Source organism: Capricornis sumatraensis, chromosome 6, assembly GCF_032405125.1.
Source record: "Capricornis sumatraensis isolate serow.1 chromosome 6, serow.2, whole genome shotgun sequence".
NCBI lineage: Eukaryota > Metazoa > Chordata > Mammalia > Artiodactyla > Bovidae > Capricornis > Capricornis sumatraensis.
Genome location: NC_091074.1, coordinates 3,338,744 through 3,355,027, shown reverse-complemented (window position 1 = coordinate 3,355,027; position 16,284 = coordinate 3,338,744).

Below are 16,284 nucleotides of genomic sequence, written 5' to 3'. Positions count from 1 at the left end.
CGTAGGCGCCGTTGGAGTAGCTAGGCAAAGGAACTGCCACGTCATCGTCAAATCAATTCTTTTTACATAGCTATTTGATAAGGCTGCTTCTACTTTGCCTAGGGCTTCTTGAGCCTCAGCTGTTAATTGTCTTTTTGAGGTTGGATCAGGATCCCCGCGTAAAGTGTTAAAAAGAGGTTTTAATTCGGCAGTGGTTAATTTTAAATATGGTCTAATCCAATTAATATCACCTAAGAGTTTTTGATAATCATTTAAAGTAATAAGATGGTCTTTTCTCAATTGCAGCGGGGTATGAGTCACCGTTTCCGAATTTATGACTCTTCCTAAGTAAGTTATGGGCGGATTGATTTGAATTTTTTCTGGGGCAATTTTTAGGCCTCTGTCTGTCAATGCCTGGGTCAGGTCCTGGAGCACAGTCTGCAGGTGAACTCTATCAGGATGAGCTATTAAAATATCATCCATATAGTGAATCATATACACGTGTTCATATTTAGCCCTAGTATCTTCTAGAGCGGCATTAACAAATTTTTGGCATAAAGTAGGGCTATTTTTCATTCCCTGAGGCAGAACCTTCCACTGAAACCGTAAATAAGGCTGTTTAAGATTTTCTGATGGCAGACTAAAGGCAAATCGCTTTTTATCCTCAGGATTTAAGGGAATAGTGAAAAAACAATCTTGTAAATCAATAACAATTATATTATATCCCTCTGGAACGGCTACTGGGGAAGGGAGCCCAGGCTGTAAGGCCCCCATGTCCTCCATGGTGGCATTAATAGCTCTCAAATCCTGTAAAAGTCGCCATTTACCAGATTTTTTCTTAATGACAAAAATAGGAGTGTTCCAGGGGCTATTGGAGGGCTCAATATGTCCCAATTCTAATTGTTCAAAGATTAATGCTTTAGCTGCCAATAATTTTTCCTTATGCAGAGGCCACTGTTCTACCCACACCGGATCTTGAGATTTCCATGTGATGGGGTCGGCAGCAAAAACAATGGCCTCAATTATAAATTTGGATATCCCAATCCAGCACGTAGCTTGCGAGGAGTTGGGCAAATTGGCTCAATTATTCCTGTCTGTTGTTTACCCAATCCTTTTGATGGATCATAGCCCATCTGCAACATCTGAGAGGTCACTTTATCATCAGGGCTAAAAAGTAACACTCCCATTTGAGATAGCACGTCCCTCCCCCACAGGGTAAGGGGGAGCGAAGGAACGACATAAGGTTGGAAAGTTCCACGGGTATCCTCAAATTGCCAATCTAAAATTTTTGCACTTTTGGCTATTGTGGGGGCTCTTCCTATCCCCACCAAGTTATTTTCAGTAGTATGTGTGGGCCAGGAGCTGGGCCAGTCTTTTCCTGAAATGCAAGAAACATCTGCTCCTGTGTCTAATAACCCCACAATAGACTTGCCATTAATCAGGATAGTCTTCATAGGACGTTTCTGAGTAATTTCTGTTATCCAAAAAACCATATCACTAGACCCAAATCCTTTATCCTGCCTTTCATTTTGAGTAGCTGTGCGCCCAATTGCAGTGTGGTAAGGCAAAAGCAAAAGTTGGGCTATTCTTTGTCCCTGATGTATTTGGAAAGTTTTAGTTGGGGGTGAAATCATTATCTGGATTTCTCCTGTATAATCTGAGTCAATTACTCCAGGGATGATTGTGAGACCTTGCATAGCTAAGGAACTTCTGCCTAGTATAATTCCTACTAAACCTGTTGGTAATGGGCCTTTAACTCCTGTAGGTATTTTTACAGTGGGGCTATCTGGTGTTAATATTGCTGAGGTGGTGGAACTGAGGTCCAGTCCTGCGCTGCCTGGGGTTGCTCTGATGAGTTCTGCGATGGGACGAAGGGAATGAATGGGTTCAGTGAGGCTGCCCCAATTGTTGTCGGGGCCTGAGGCTGGCCCCTCAATCCGTTTCCCGACTGCTGGTCGGGGCCCAAAAAGGCTCCATTTCTATGGAATTGTGACCTACATTCTTTTGCCCAGTGATATCCTTTTTGACAACGAGGGCAGAGAGATCTAGGGAGATTAGTAGGCACAGCCGGGGAGGGAGAATTCGGCAGAGAAGAACCGGCTGCTTTTTGGGGACAAGCTCGCATAAGGTGCCCTTCCCGTCCGCAAGAGAAGCAGGCCTTGGATAAACCAATATTCTGGCCTGGACTACTGGAATGACTCTTTGACGGGTTATTTCTATTTGTAAAAAAGGACTGTACTGCCTGCTGGTAAGAATTTCCCTTTATGGCTGCAGCTATGGCAACGCCCTGCATCATCGCTGGTCCTACATCTGCACATTGCCTGATATAATCTATTATTTCCCCAGTTTTTTTAATAGGACGTAAAATGGCCTGGCAGGTAGAATTAGCATTTTCAAATGCCAGTTGTTTTATCAATATACTAGCTGCCTCAGTGTTGGAAATTACTCTGTTGACTGCCTCTGCAAGTCTTGATATAAAGTCTTCATATGGCTCTTCTGGTTTTTGTTTAACATTTGAGAAGGAAGAGGTAGATTCTTTCCCTTCAGGCAACAAACGCCAAGCCCCAAGGGCGCAGGCGGTTACTTGATCTAAAGTGGTTTTATCTAATCCCATTTGATCTCTAAGTGTTCCAAAATCATTAGTCCCTGCCAACATATTTTTTATAATATATCTTGGGCCATATTTTTGGTTAGCATCAGCCTGTTTTTGGGCTAGATCTTCATATTCAGTTCTCCAAAGTACATATTGACCTCCAGACAGACAAGCTTTAGCGACTGTCTTCCAGTCATGGGGTGTCATCCATCTGCCCGCTAAAGCTTCCACCAATGATACAGTGTACGGGGCTTTAGGCCCATACAAAGCACAAGCCTGTTTGAGTTCTTTAATCATTTTCATTGGAATGGGTTCCCAGTGGGGGGCTGTTCTCCCACCACTTCCACCAAATATTATGGGGAAACAAGCCTCAAGGTGGGGATCAAGTTCATCATCTGGGCTAGAGAAAACTCTTCTTCGGGGAGCTTCTAGTGGAGGCCCCTCACCCTTATAGGGAGGGGGGGGCAAGGGGTGTCCTATGTCACTTTCTTCGTACTTTGGGAATTTTTTATCCGTTCTGTGTTTAGGTCTTACGGATGTTTTATCTGGGGAATCTGGCCTTAAACTCTCAGGTGCATATAATCTGATGGGGGACATTTGTCTTGAGCCTCTGGAAGCAGAAGGCTTAATTAAGGAAATTTCTCTTGAATTTGTGGAAGCAGGTGGTCTGGTTGGGGAAGTTTTTATTAAGCTCTTTGGAGCAGATAATCTAATTGGAGAAGTTTCTCTTAAACTCCTTGGAGCATCTTTATTTAATAAAGACCAGTCCTCATCAGAATGATCTTGACTTACTTCCTCTTCCAAATCTTCCTCATCTGAAAGCTGCTCTTTTTTGTCATCTCTATCTATTACCTTTTCTTGGGCAGTCATTGCAGCTATCATTTGACTCAACTGCCGATAGTTAGGTGTAGCCTCCTTTTCATCACTCTCCTCTTCGATAGATACCTTTTTCTCTGCACTTTCCTCTTTAAGATGTACCTTTTCAGATTCAGGGGCAGGGTCTAGAGCGTCCCTAATTATATTCCATAAGGAAAAGGCGTCAGTAGGCACCTTTTGTGAGCCATGTTCAGCATGGTAAGTTTTTAGTTGTTTTCCTACTCTCTCCCAGGTGTCTAAGTTAACAGTGCCTTCTTCTGGAAACCAGGGACACTGTTCTTGTACAAAGGAAAAAAATGAATGAATATTGGATTTTTTAACTTTAATTCCTCGTTTAGTTAGTAACTGCAAGATTACTCCTGTAAAAAGCTGTCTTTCTTTTGATTCACTGTTACCCATGTCAGAAAATTAAGTCTTATAGAAAAGTCTACCTCAACAAAAAGGTTTTACCTTTGGCGAGGGGGGTTTTGTTTTCAACCCTAAGATAGCAGGTTTCTTTTCAACCTCTAGAGCACCAGGTTTCTCTTAAACCCTTGAACACTTCCCACTCCTCCTCACCCTGTCTATCCTACAGGGGGGTCCGCGGCACCCTGAGTGGGGTCCTAGCCGTCCCGAACACTCAACACTGGGGGAGTACCCGAAAGTACTCCGGGGGGAGTGATTAAGTCACTCCGGGGGGGAGCAACAGAGAGTGCTCCGGGGGGAGCTTTTGCTCCGAGGAACCTACCTTCGAATAGCCTGTTCCGGGCGCCACTTGCCGGGGTCCAGCCCCGGTGGATCCAGGGAATTCGAAGGGTGGACGGCGTTGGCGTGGAAAGACTTGTTTATTTATTAATATAAGATTAGATTAAGAAACTGTAGTGCAGTAGGAAGATTAAGTGGAGAAAGAGGGCTGAATAGCTTGGTTTACGCGGAAGACCAATAAAATTCCAGACAAGGAATTTGCACCATCTACGTTGGGCCACCGGTGCCCGCTTGAATATCTAAGGGTGCCTCGCCTTAAGCTCCCTTTCTCGCGGATCTTAATAACCAGGGCAAATAAGTAGACCTGGCGAGCCTCCGCGCCCCAGATGGAAATTCAGCCTGAAATTAAAGTAAAGAGCAGAGGGAAGAAAAGGGAGAGAAAAAGAGAGAGACAGAGAGACAGGGGGGGAGCCAGATTCCCAAGAAACCAGGCCGAGACTAGTCCGAGAAACTGGTCTGAGAATCTGGTCCCGTCCTTTATTGTTCAGAAGGCCTTTTATACTTTTGATAAAACATGGAGATCAATGGGTAACACAAAGTTATGCAGCGTTAGCAGTCCAGACTCTTATCAAAACCAGGCTTTTCTCTCTGCATACCTAATTGTATACACAAGTCTTAGGTAATTTACATCATCTTCCAACCAAAAGGGCCAATTAACATTTTACAGCCTTTTTTCTGATAAGGGTTTGTCAACCACAAGACTTATTTGTGTTGATCTTCCCAAGGTCTGGTGCCACTCTCGGAAAGCACTAAAGAAAGTTACATTCTTAGACAGCAAGGATACAGCAACTTATAACAAGTAGAGGGAGTGCAGTGATTTATAGCAAAAGAGAAGCAATTAACTCAAAAGTCTAGTGTTGCTAACATCAAAACTACTATGTATCTTTTTCTACATCCTGCTTACATTAACATCCTTCCAGGTGCCTAAAAGATAAAGAATAAGGAGGTCTGGCAGCAATCCTTGAGTCAACAGTGAAAACCCTCTACCAATATAATTTTTAACTCTTTAGAAAAGGCTCTGTATCTTTAAGATGCTTTTAAGCTTTGTGCCTCCCGCGGTTGGGGGGCTGTAAGCAATTCACAAGCTGTAAGCTTTGTGCCTCTCGCGGTTGGGGGGCTGTAAGCAATTCACAAGCTGTAAGAGGTCTGGGGAACCTGTTAGGCAGACTAGAGAGCTATCAGAGGGGTTTAACTGAAACATCCCTTTCAAATGCAGAAGACTAAAACCCTGAATTGACTTTTTTCCAGAGAATATCAGAAAAGTGGAAAAGCAGAGCACAAAAGCCAGCAGATTTTTGCTGGGGTACATGCTTAGGAATATCCAGAGGGGTCCCTGAAGTCTGAGCACGCCTTGCGTATGTCAGCTTCCTTCCTCATGACCTTGTCACGGGCGGGATTCCTCACACTGGCTTCCGGCAGGGTATGGTGGTGAACTTCTTGAGTTGCAGCAAGGCTGTGAAAGACCCTTTCGAAGTTCCAGAGATAAGGTGTCATTAGTCTCCAGACGCCTCATCGGAAATAGGCCTCATCTCGCCTGGAAGGGAGAACTTCCTGGATTTTCTCGAGTTGCGGCAGGTGTTCTCGAGTTACGACGGGGACCTCAGGGACCCGCCCTGGTGGCCTCAGGAGAGGCCAGTCCCTATGCGAGTTGCTAGGGGGCCTCTCGGGATTCCTCTCCCGTCGATACCGGGGCCAAAAACCTTGTGTGGAGTCAGGGCCGGAACCGAGGATTCCTCTCAGGGGCTGACATGGATCTTTGGGTACTTCTGGAGTCTCCCCAGGGGAGTCAGGCCTCGTCTCGAGTGGGGGCATGCACGTGCACTTTCCTTCCAGGCTGTAGCAGCAATGTCACGCTACCTGTCGCGTGGATCAAATGATCTGTGGTTTTCCCTCGAGGCTTTCCCACAGGGCTGTCCCACGTGCCACCGTGGTGTGAGTCGATCCTCGGCGTGAAAGATGAGCCAGTGCAGGGCAAAGAGGTTCCTCTGGAATGGACTGAGACATCTGGGGGACTCTTGGAATGGTGGTACGACCATGGAGTTCCTCTCGCCTTTCCTGTTGAGAGTGCCTCCTCTTGAGATGCGACGGGAACGCCGGGAATATTTTCCCGTTGAAAGCAGGGAAAGGATCCCTCATCTCGAGCTACGAGGGGGAAACGGGGCTCCTCTGGATGTGGGCGGGACCATCGTGCTTTCTCTCGAGTGGAGACGGGTATGGCGGTGAACTTCTTGAGTTGCAGCAAGGGTGTGAAAGACCCTTTCGAAGTTCCAGAGGTTAGGTGTCATTAGTCTCCAGACGCCTCATCGGAAATAGGCCTCATCTCGCCTGGAAGGGAGAACTTCCATGATTTTCTCGAGTTGCGGCAGGTGTTCTCGAGTTACGACGGGGACCTCAGGGACCCGCCCTGTTGGCCTCAGGAGAGGCCAGACCCTATGCGTGTTGCTAGGGGGCCCCTCGGGATTCCTCTCCCGTCGATACCGGGGCCAAAAACCTTGTGTGGAGACAGGGCTGGAACCGAGGATTCCTCTCAGGGACTGATATGGATCTTTGGGTACTTCTGGAGTCTCGCCAGGGGAGACAGGCCTCGTCTCGTGTGGGGGCATGCACGTGCACTTTCCTTCCAGGCTGTAGCAGCAATGTCACGCTTCACGTCGCGTGGATCAAAGGATCTGTGGTTTTCCCTCGAGGCTTTCCCTCGAGGCTTTCCCACAGGGCTGTACCACGTGACACCGTGGTGTGAGTCGATTCTCGGCGTGAAAAATGAGCCAGTGCAGGGCAAAGAGGTTCCTCTGGAATGGACTGAGACATCTGGGGGACTCTTGGAATGGTGGTACGACCATGGAGTTCCTCTCGCCTTTCCTGTTGAGAGTGCCTCCTCTTGAGATGCGACGGGAACGCCGGGAATTCTTTCCCGTTGAAAGGAGGGAAAGGATCCCTCATCTCGAGCTACGAGGGGGAAACGGGGCTCCTCTGGATGTGGGCGGGACCATCGTGCTTTCTCTCGAGTGGAGACGGGTATGGCGGTGAACTTCTTGAGTTGCAGCAAGGGTGTGAAAGACCCTTTCGAAGTTCCAGAGGTTAGGTGTCATTAGTCTCCAGACGCCTCATTGGAAATAGGCCTCATCTCGCCTGGAAGGGAGAACTTCCTGGATTTTCTCGAGTTGCGGCAGGTGTTCTCGAGTTACGACGGGGACCTCAGGGACCCGCCCTGGTGGCCTCAGGAGAGGCCAGTCCCCATGCGAGTTGCTAGGGGGCCTCTCGGGATTCCTCTCCCGTCGATACCGGGGCCAAAAAGCTTGTGTGGAGTCAGGGCCGGAACCGAGGATTCCTCTCAGGGGCTGACATGGATCTTTGGGTACTTCTGGAGTCTCCCCAGGGGAGTCAGGCCTCGTCTCGAGTGGGGGCATGCACGTGCGCTTTCCTTCCAGGCTGTAGCAGCAATGTCACGCTTCCCGTCGCGTGGATCAAAGGATCTGTGGTTTTCCCTCGAGGCTTTCCCTCGAGGCTTTCCCACAGGGCTGTCCCACGTGCCACCGTGTTGTGAGTCGATCCTCGGCTTGAAAGATGAGCCAGTGCAGGGCAAAGAGGTTCCTCTGGAATGGACTGAGACATCTTGGGGACTCTTGGAATGGTGGTACGACCATGGAGTTCCTCTCGCCTTTCCTGTTGAGAGTGCCTCCTCTTGAGATGCGACAGGAACGCCGGGAATACTTTCCCGTTGAAAGCAGGGAAAGGATCCCTCATCTCGAGCTACGAGGGGGAAACGGGGCTCCTCTGGATGTGGGCGGGACCATCGTGCTTCCTCTCGAGTGGAGACGGGTATGGCGGTGAACTTCTTGAGTTGCAGCAAGGGTGTGAAAGACCCTTTCGAAGTTCCAGAGGTTAGGTGTCATTAGTCTCCAGACGCCTCATCGGAAATAGGCCTCATCTCGCCTGGAAGGGAGAACTTCCTGGATTTTATCGAGTTGCGGCAGGTGTTCTCGAGTTACGACGGGGACCTCAGGGACCCGCCCTGGTGGCCTCAGGAGAGGCCAGTCCCCATGCGAGTTGCTAGGGGGCCTCTCGGGATTCCTCTCCCGTCGATACCGGGGCCAAAAAGCTTGTGTGGAGTCAGGGCCGGAACCGAGGATTCCTCTCAGGGGCTGACATGGATCTTTGGGTACTTCTGGAGTCTCCCCAGGGGAGTCAGGCCTCGTCTCGAGTGGGGGCATGCACGTGCGCTTTCCTTCCAGGCTGTAGCAGCAATGTCACGCTTCCCGTCGCGTGGATCAAAGGATCTGTGGTTTTCCCTCGAGGCTTTCCCTCGAGGCTTTCCCACAGGGCTGTCCCACGTGCCACCGTGTTGTGAGTCGATCCTCGGCTTGAAAGATGAGCCAGTGCAGGGCAAAGAGGTTCCTCTGGAATGGACTGAGACATCTGGGGGACTCTTGGAATGGTGGTACGACCATGGAGTTCCTCTCGCCTTTCCTGTTGAGAGTGCCTCCTCTTGAGATGCGACAGGAACGCCGGGAATACTTTCCCGTTGAAAGCAGGGAAAGGATCCCTCATCTCGAGCTACGAGGGGGAAACGGGGCTCCTCTGGATGTGGGCGGGACCATCGTGCTTCCTCTCGAGTGGAGACGGGTATGGCGGTGAACTTCTTGAGTTGCAGCAAGGGTGTGAAAGACCCTTTCGAAGTTCCAGAGGTTAGGTGTCATTAGTCTCCAGACGCCTCATCGGAAATAGGCCTCATCTCGCCTGGAAGGGAGAACTTCCTGGATTTTATCGAGTTGCGGCAGGTGCTTTCGAGTTACGACGGGGACCTCAGGGACCCGCCCTGGTGGCCTCAGGAGAGGCCAGTCCCCATGCGAGATGCTAGGGGGCCTCTCGGGATTCCTCTCCCGTCGATACCGGGGCCAAAAACTTTGTGTGGAGTCAGGTCCGGAAACGAGGATTCCTCTCAGGGGCTGACATGTATCTTTGGGTACTTCTGGAGTCTCCCCAGGGGAGTCAGGCCTCGTCTCGAGTCGGGGCATGCACGTGCGCTTTCCTTCCAGGCTGTAGCAGCAATGTCACGCTTCCCGTCGCGTGGATCAAAGTATCTGTGGTTTTCCCCCGAGGCTTTCCCACAGGGCTGTCCCACGTGCCACCGTGGTGTGAGTCGATCCTCGGCGTGAAAGATGAGCCAGTGCATGGCAAAGAGGTTCCTCTGGAATGGACTGAAACATCTGGGGGACTCTTGGAATGGTGGTACGACCATGGAGTTCCTCTCGCCTTTCCTGTTGAGAGTGCCTCCTCTTGAGATGCGACGGGAACGCCGGGAATTCTTTCCCGTTGAAAGCAGGGAAAGGATCCCTCATCTCGAACTCCGAGGGGGAAACGGGGCTCCTCTGGATGTGGGCGGGACCATCGTGCTTCCTCTGGAGTGGAGACGGGTATGGCGGTGAACTTCTTGAATTGCAGCAAGGGTGTGAAAGACCCTTTCGAAGTTCCAGAGGGTAGGTGTCATTAGTCTCCAGACGCCTCATCGGAAATAGGCCTCATCTCGCCTGGAAGGGAGAACTTCCTGGATTTTCTCGAGTTACGGCAGGTGTTCTCGAGTTACGACGGGGACCTCAGGAACCCGCCCTGGTGGCCTCAGGAGAGGCCAGTCCCCATGCGACTTGCTAGGGGGCCTCTCGGGATTCCTCTCCCGTCGATACCGGGGCCAAAAGCCTTGTGTGGAGTCAGGGCCGGAACCGAGGATTCCTCTCAGGGGCTGACATGGATCTTGGGGTACTTCTGGAGTCTCCCCAGGGGAGTCAGGCCTCGTCTCGAGTGGGGGCATGCACGTGCGCTTTCCTTCCAGGCTGTAGCAGCAATGTCACGATTCCCGTCGCGTGCATCAAAGGATCTGTGGTTTTCCCTCGAGGCTTTCCCACAGGGCTGTCGCACGTGCCACTGTGGTGTGAGTCGATCCTCGGCGTGAAAGATGAGCCAGTGCAGGGCAAAGAGGTTCCTCTGGAATGGACTGAGACATCTGGGGGACTCTTGGAATGGTGGTACGACCATGGAGTTCCTCTCTCCTTTCCTGTTGAGAGTGCCTCCTCTTGAGATGCGACGGGAACGCCGGGAATTCTTTCCCGTTGAAAGCAGGGAAAGGATCCCTCATCTTGATCTACGAGGGGGAAACGGGGCTCCTCTGGATGTGGGCGGGACCATCGTGCTTCCTCTCGAGTGGAGACGGGTATGGCGGTGAACTTCTTGAGTTGCAGCAAGGGTGTGAAAGACCCTTTCGAAGTTCCAGAGGTTAGGTGTCATTAGTCTCCAGACGCCTCATCGGAAATAGGCCTCATCTCGCCTGGAAGGGAGAACTTCCGGGATTTTCACGAGTTGCGGCAGGTGTTCTCGAGTTACGACGGTGACCTCAGGGACCCGCCCTGGTGGCCTCAGGAGAGGCCAGTCCCCATGCGAGGTGCTAGGGGACCTCTTGGGGTTCCTCTCCCGTCAATTCCGGGGCCAAAAACCTTGTGTGTAGTCAGGGCCGGAACCGAGGATTCCTCTCAGGGGCTGACATGGATCTTTGGGTACTTGTGGAGTCTCCCCAGGGGAGTCAGGCCTCGTCTCGAGTGGGGGCATGCACGTGCGCTTTCCTTCCAGGCTGTAGCAGCAATGTCACGCTTCCCGTCGCGTGGATTAAAGGATCTGTGGTTTTCCCTCGAGGCTTTCCCTCGAGGCTTTCCCACAGGGCTCTCCCACGTGCCACCGTGGTGTGAGTCGATCCTCGGCGTGAAAGATGAGCCAGTGCAGGGCAAAGAGGTTCCTCTGGAATGGACTGAGACATCTGGGGGACTCTTGGAATGGTGGTACGACCATGGAGTTCCTCTCGCCTTTCCTGTTGAGAGTGCCTCCTCTTGAGATGCGATGGGAACGCCGGGAATTCTTTCCCGTTGAAACCAGGGAAAGGATCCCTCATCTCGAGCTACGAGGGGGAAACGGGGCTCCTCTGGATTTGGGAGGGACCATCGTGCTTCCTCGCGAGTGGAGACGGGTATGGCGGTGAACTTCTTGAGTTGCAGCAAGGGTGTGAAAGACCCTTTCGAAGTTCCAGAGGTTAAATGTCATTAGTCTCCAGACGCCTCATCGGAAATAGGCCTCATCTAGCCTGCAAGGGAGAATTTCCTGGATTTTCTCGAGTTGCAGCCGGTGTTCTCGAGTTACGATGGGGACCTCAGGGACCCGCCCTGGTGGCCTCAGGAGAGGCCAGTCCCCAGGCGAGTTGCTAGGGGGCCTCTCGGGATTCCTCTCCCTTCGATACCGGGGCCAAAAACCTTGTGTGGAGTCAGGGCCGGAACCGAGGATTCCTCTCAGGGGCTGACATGGATCTTTGGGTACTTGTGGAGTCTCCACAGGAGAGTCAGGCCTCGTCTCGAGTGGGGGCATGCACGTGTGCTTTCCTTCCAGGCTGTAGCAGTAATGTCACGCTTCCCGTGGCCTGGATCAAAGGATCTGTGGTTTTCCCCCGAGGCTTTCCCACAGGGCTGTCCCACGTGCCACCGTGGTGTGAGTCGATCCTCGGCGTGAAAGATGAGCCAGTGCATGGCAAAGAGGTTCCTCTGGAATGGACTGAAACATCTGGGGGACTCTTGGAATGGTGGTACGACCATGGAGTTCCTCTCGCCTTTCCTGTTGAGAGTGCCTCCTCTTGAGATGCGACGGGAACGCCGGGAATTCTTTCCCGTTGAAAGCAGGGAAAGGATCCCTCATCTCGAACTCCGAGGGGGAAACGGGGCTCCTCTGGATGTGGGCGGGACCATCGTGCTTCCTCTGGAGTGGAGACGGGTATGGCGGTGAACTTCTTGAGTTGCAGCAAGGGTGTGAAAGACCCTTTCGAAGTTCCAGAGGTTAGGTGTCATTAGTCTCCAGATGCCTCATCGGAAATAGGCCTCATCTCGCCTGGAAGGGAGAACTTACTGGATATTCTCGAGTTGCGGCAGGTGTTCTCGAGTTACGATGGGGACCTCAGGGACCCGCCCTGGTGGCCTCAGGAGAGGCCAGTCCCCATGCGAGTTGCTAGGGGGCCTCTCGGGATTCCTCTCCCGTGGATACCGGGGTCAAAAACCTTGTGTGGAGTCAGGGCCGGAACCGAGGATTCCTCTCATGGGTGACATGGATCTTTGGGTACTTCTGGAGTCTCCCCAGGGGAGTCAGGCCTCGTCTCGAGTGGGGGCATGCACGTGCGCTTTCCTTCCAGGCTGTAGCAGCAATGTCACGCTTCCCGTCGCGTGGATCAAAGGATCTGTGGTTTTCCCTCGAGGCTTTCCCTCGAGGCTTTCCCACAGGGCTGTCCCACGTGCCACCGTGGTGTGAGTCGATCCTAGGCGTGAAAGATGAGCCAGTGCAGGGCAAAGAGGTTCCTCTGGAATGGACTGAGACATCTGGGGGACTCTTGGAATGATGGTACGACCATGGAGTTCCTCTCGCCTTTCCTGTTGAGAGTGCCTCCTCTTGAGATGCGACGGGAACGCCGGGAATTCTTTCCCGTTGAATGCAGGGAAAGGATCCCTCATCTCGAGCTAAGAGGGGGAAACGGGGCTCCTCTGGATGTGGGCGGGACCATCGTGCTTCCTCTGGAGTGGAGACGGGTATGGCGGTGAACTTCTTGAGTTGCAGCAAGGGTGTGAAAGACCCTTTCGAAGTTCCAGAGGTTAGGTGTCATTAGTCTCCAGATGCCTCATCGGAAATAGGCCTCATCTCGCCTGGAAGGGAGAACTTACTGGATATTCTCGAGTTGCGGCAGGTGTTCTCGAGTTACGATGGGGACCTCAGGGACCCGCCCTGGTGGCCTCAGGAGAGGCCAGTCCCCATGCGAGTTGCTAGGGGGCCTCTCGGGATTCCTCTCCCGTGGATACCGGGGTCAAAAACCTTGTGTGGAGTCAGGGCCGGAACCGAGGATTCCTCTCATGGGTGACATGGATCTTTGGGTACTTCTGGAGTCTCCCCAGGGGAGTCAGGCCTCGTCTCGAGTGGGGGCATGCACGTGCGCTTTCCTTCCAGGCTGTAGCAGCAATGTCACGCTTCCCGTCGCGTGGATCAAAGGATCTGTGGTTTTCCCTCGAGGCTTTCCCTCGAGGCTTTCCCACAGGGCTGTCCCACGTGCCACCGTGGTGTGAGTCGATCCTAGGCGTGAAAGATGAGCCAGTGCAGGGCAAAGAGGTTCCTCTGGAATGGACTGAGACATCTGGGGGACTCTTGGAATGATGGTACGACCATGGAGTTCCTCTCGCCTTTCCTGTTGAGAGTGCCTCCTCTTGAGATGCGACGGGAACGCCGGGAATTCTTTCCCGTTGAATGCAGGGAAAGGATCCCTCATCTCGAGCTAAGAGGGGGAAACGGGGCTCCTCTGGATGTGGGCGGCACCGTCGTGCTTCCTCTCGAGTGGAGACGGGTATGGCGGTGAACTTCTTGAATTGCAGCAAGGGTGTGAAAGACCCTTTCGAAGTTCCAGAGGTTAGGTGTCATTAGTCTCCAGACGCCTCATCGAAAATAGGCCTCATCTCGCCTGGAAGGGAGAACTTCCTGGATTTTCTCGAGTTGCGGCAGGTGTTCTCGAGTTACGACGGGGACCTCAGGGACCCGCCCTGATGGCCTCAGGAGAGGCCAGGCCCATGCGAGTTGCTAGGGGGCCTCTCGGGATTCCTCTCCCGTAGATACCGGGGCCAAAAACCTTGTGTGGATTCAGGGCCGGAACCGAGGATTCCTCTCAGGGGTGACATGGATCTTTGGGTACTTCTGGAGTCTCCCCAGGGGAGTCAGGCCTCGTCTCGAGTGGGGGCATGCACGTGCGCTTTCCTTCCAGGCTGTAGCAGCAATGTCACGCTTCCCGTCGCGTGGATCAAAGTATCTGTGGTTTTCCCCCGAGGCTTTCCCACAGGGCTGTCCCACGTGCCACCGTGGTGTGAGTCGATCCTCGGCGTGAACGATGAGCCAGTGCATGGCAAAGAGGTTCCTCTGGAATGGACTGAAACATCTGGGGGACTCTTGGAATGGTGGTACGACCATGGAGTTCCTCTCGCCTTTCCTGTTGAGAGTGCCTCCTCTTGAGATGCGACGGGAACGCCGGGAATTCTTTCCCGTTGAAAGCAGGGAAAGGATCCCTCATCTCGAACTCCGAGGGGGAAACGGGGCTCCTCTGGATGTGGGCGGGACCATCGTGCTTCCTCTGGAGTGGAGACGGGTATGGCGGTGAACTTCTTGAATTGCAGCAAGGGTGTGAAAGACCCTTTCGAAGTTCCAGAGGGTAGGTGTCATTAGTCTCCAGATGCCTCATCGGAAATAGGCCTCATCTCGCCTGGAAGGGAGAACTTCCTGGATTTTCTCGAGTTACGGCAGGTGTTCTCGAGTTACGACGGGGACCTCAGGGACGCGCCCTGGTGGCCTCAGGAGAGGCCAGTCCCCATGCGACTTGCTAGGGGGCCTCTCGGGATTCCTCTCCCGTCGATACCGGGGCCAAAAGCCTTGTGTGGAGTCAGGGCCGGAACCGAGGATTCCTCTCAGGGGCTGACATGGATCTTTGGGTACTTCTGGAGTCTCCCCAGGGGAGTCAGGCCTCGTCTCGAGTGGGGGCATGCACGTGCGCTTTCCTTCCAGGCTGTAGCAGCAATGTCACGATTCCCGTCGCGTGCATCAAAGGATCTGTGGTTTTCCCTCGAGGCTTTCCCACAGGGCTGTCGCACGTGCCACTGTGGTGTGAGTCGATCCTCGGCGTGAAAGATGAGCCAGTGCAGGGCAAAGAGGTTCCTCTGGAATGGACTGAGACATCTGGGGGACTCTTGGAATGGTGGTACGACCATGGAGTTCCTCTCTCCTTTCCTGTTGAGAGTGCCTCCTCTTGAGATGCGACGGGAACGCCGGGAATTCTTTCCCGTTGAAAGCAGGGAAAGGATCCCTCATCTTGATCTACGAGGGGGAAACGGGGCTCCTCTGGATGTGGGCGGGACCATCGTGCTTCCTCTCGAGTGGAGACGGGTATGGCGGTGAACTTCTTGAGTTGCAGCAAGGGTGTGAAAGACCCTTTCGAAGTTCCAGAGGTTAGGTGTCATTAGTCTCCAGACGCCTCATCGGAAATAGGCCTCATCTCGCCTGGAAGGGAGAACTTCCGGGATTTTCACGAGTTGCGGCAGGTGTTCTCGAGTTACGACGGTGACCTCAGGGACCCGCCCTGGTGGCCTCAGGAGAGGCCAGTCCCCATGCGAGGTGCTAGGGGACCTCTTGGGGTTCCTCTCCCGTCAATTCCGGGGCCAAAAACCTTGTGTGTAGTCAGGGCCGGAACCGAGGATTCCTCTCAGGGGCTGACATGGATCTTTGGGTACTTGTGGAGTCTCCCCAGGGGAGTCAGGCCTCGTCTCGAGTGGGGGCATGCAAGTGCGCTTTCCTTCCAGGCTGTAGCAGCAATGTCACGCTTCCCGTCGCGTGGATTAAAGGATCTGTGGTTTTCCCTCGAGGCTTTCCCTCGAGGCTTTCCCACAGGGCTCTCCCACGTGCCACCGTGGTGTGAGTCGATCCTCGGCGTGAAAGATGAGCCAGTGCAGGGCAAAGAGGTTCCTCTGGAATGGACTGAGACATCTGGGGGACTCTTGGAATGGTGGTACGACCATGGAGTTCCTCTCGCCTTTCCTGTTGAGAGTGCCTCCTCTTGAGATGCGATGGGAACGCCGGGAATTCTTTCCCGTTGAAACCAGGGAAAGGATCCCTCATCTCGAGCTACGAGGGGGAAACGGGGCTCCTCTGGATTTGGGAGGGACCATCGTGCTTCCTCGCGAGTGGAGACGGGTATGGCGGTGAACTTCTTGAGTTGCAGCAAGGGTATGAAAGACCCTTTCGAAGTTCCAGAGGTTAAATGTCATTAGTCTCCAGACGCCTCATCGGAAATAGGCCTCATCTAGCCTGCAAGGGAGAATTTCCTGGATTTTCTCGAGTTGCAGCCGGTGTTCTCGAGTTACGATGGGGACCTCAGGGACCCGCCCTGGTGGCCTCAGGAGAGGCCAGTCCCCAGGCGAGTTGCTAGGGGGCCTCTCGGGATTCCTCTCCCTTCGATACCGGGGCCAAAAACCTTGTGTGGAGTCAGGGCCGGA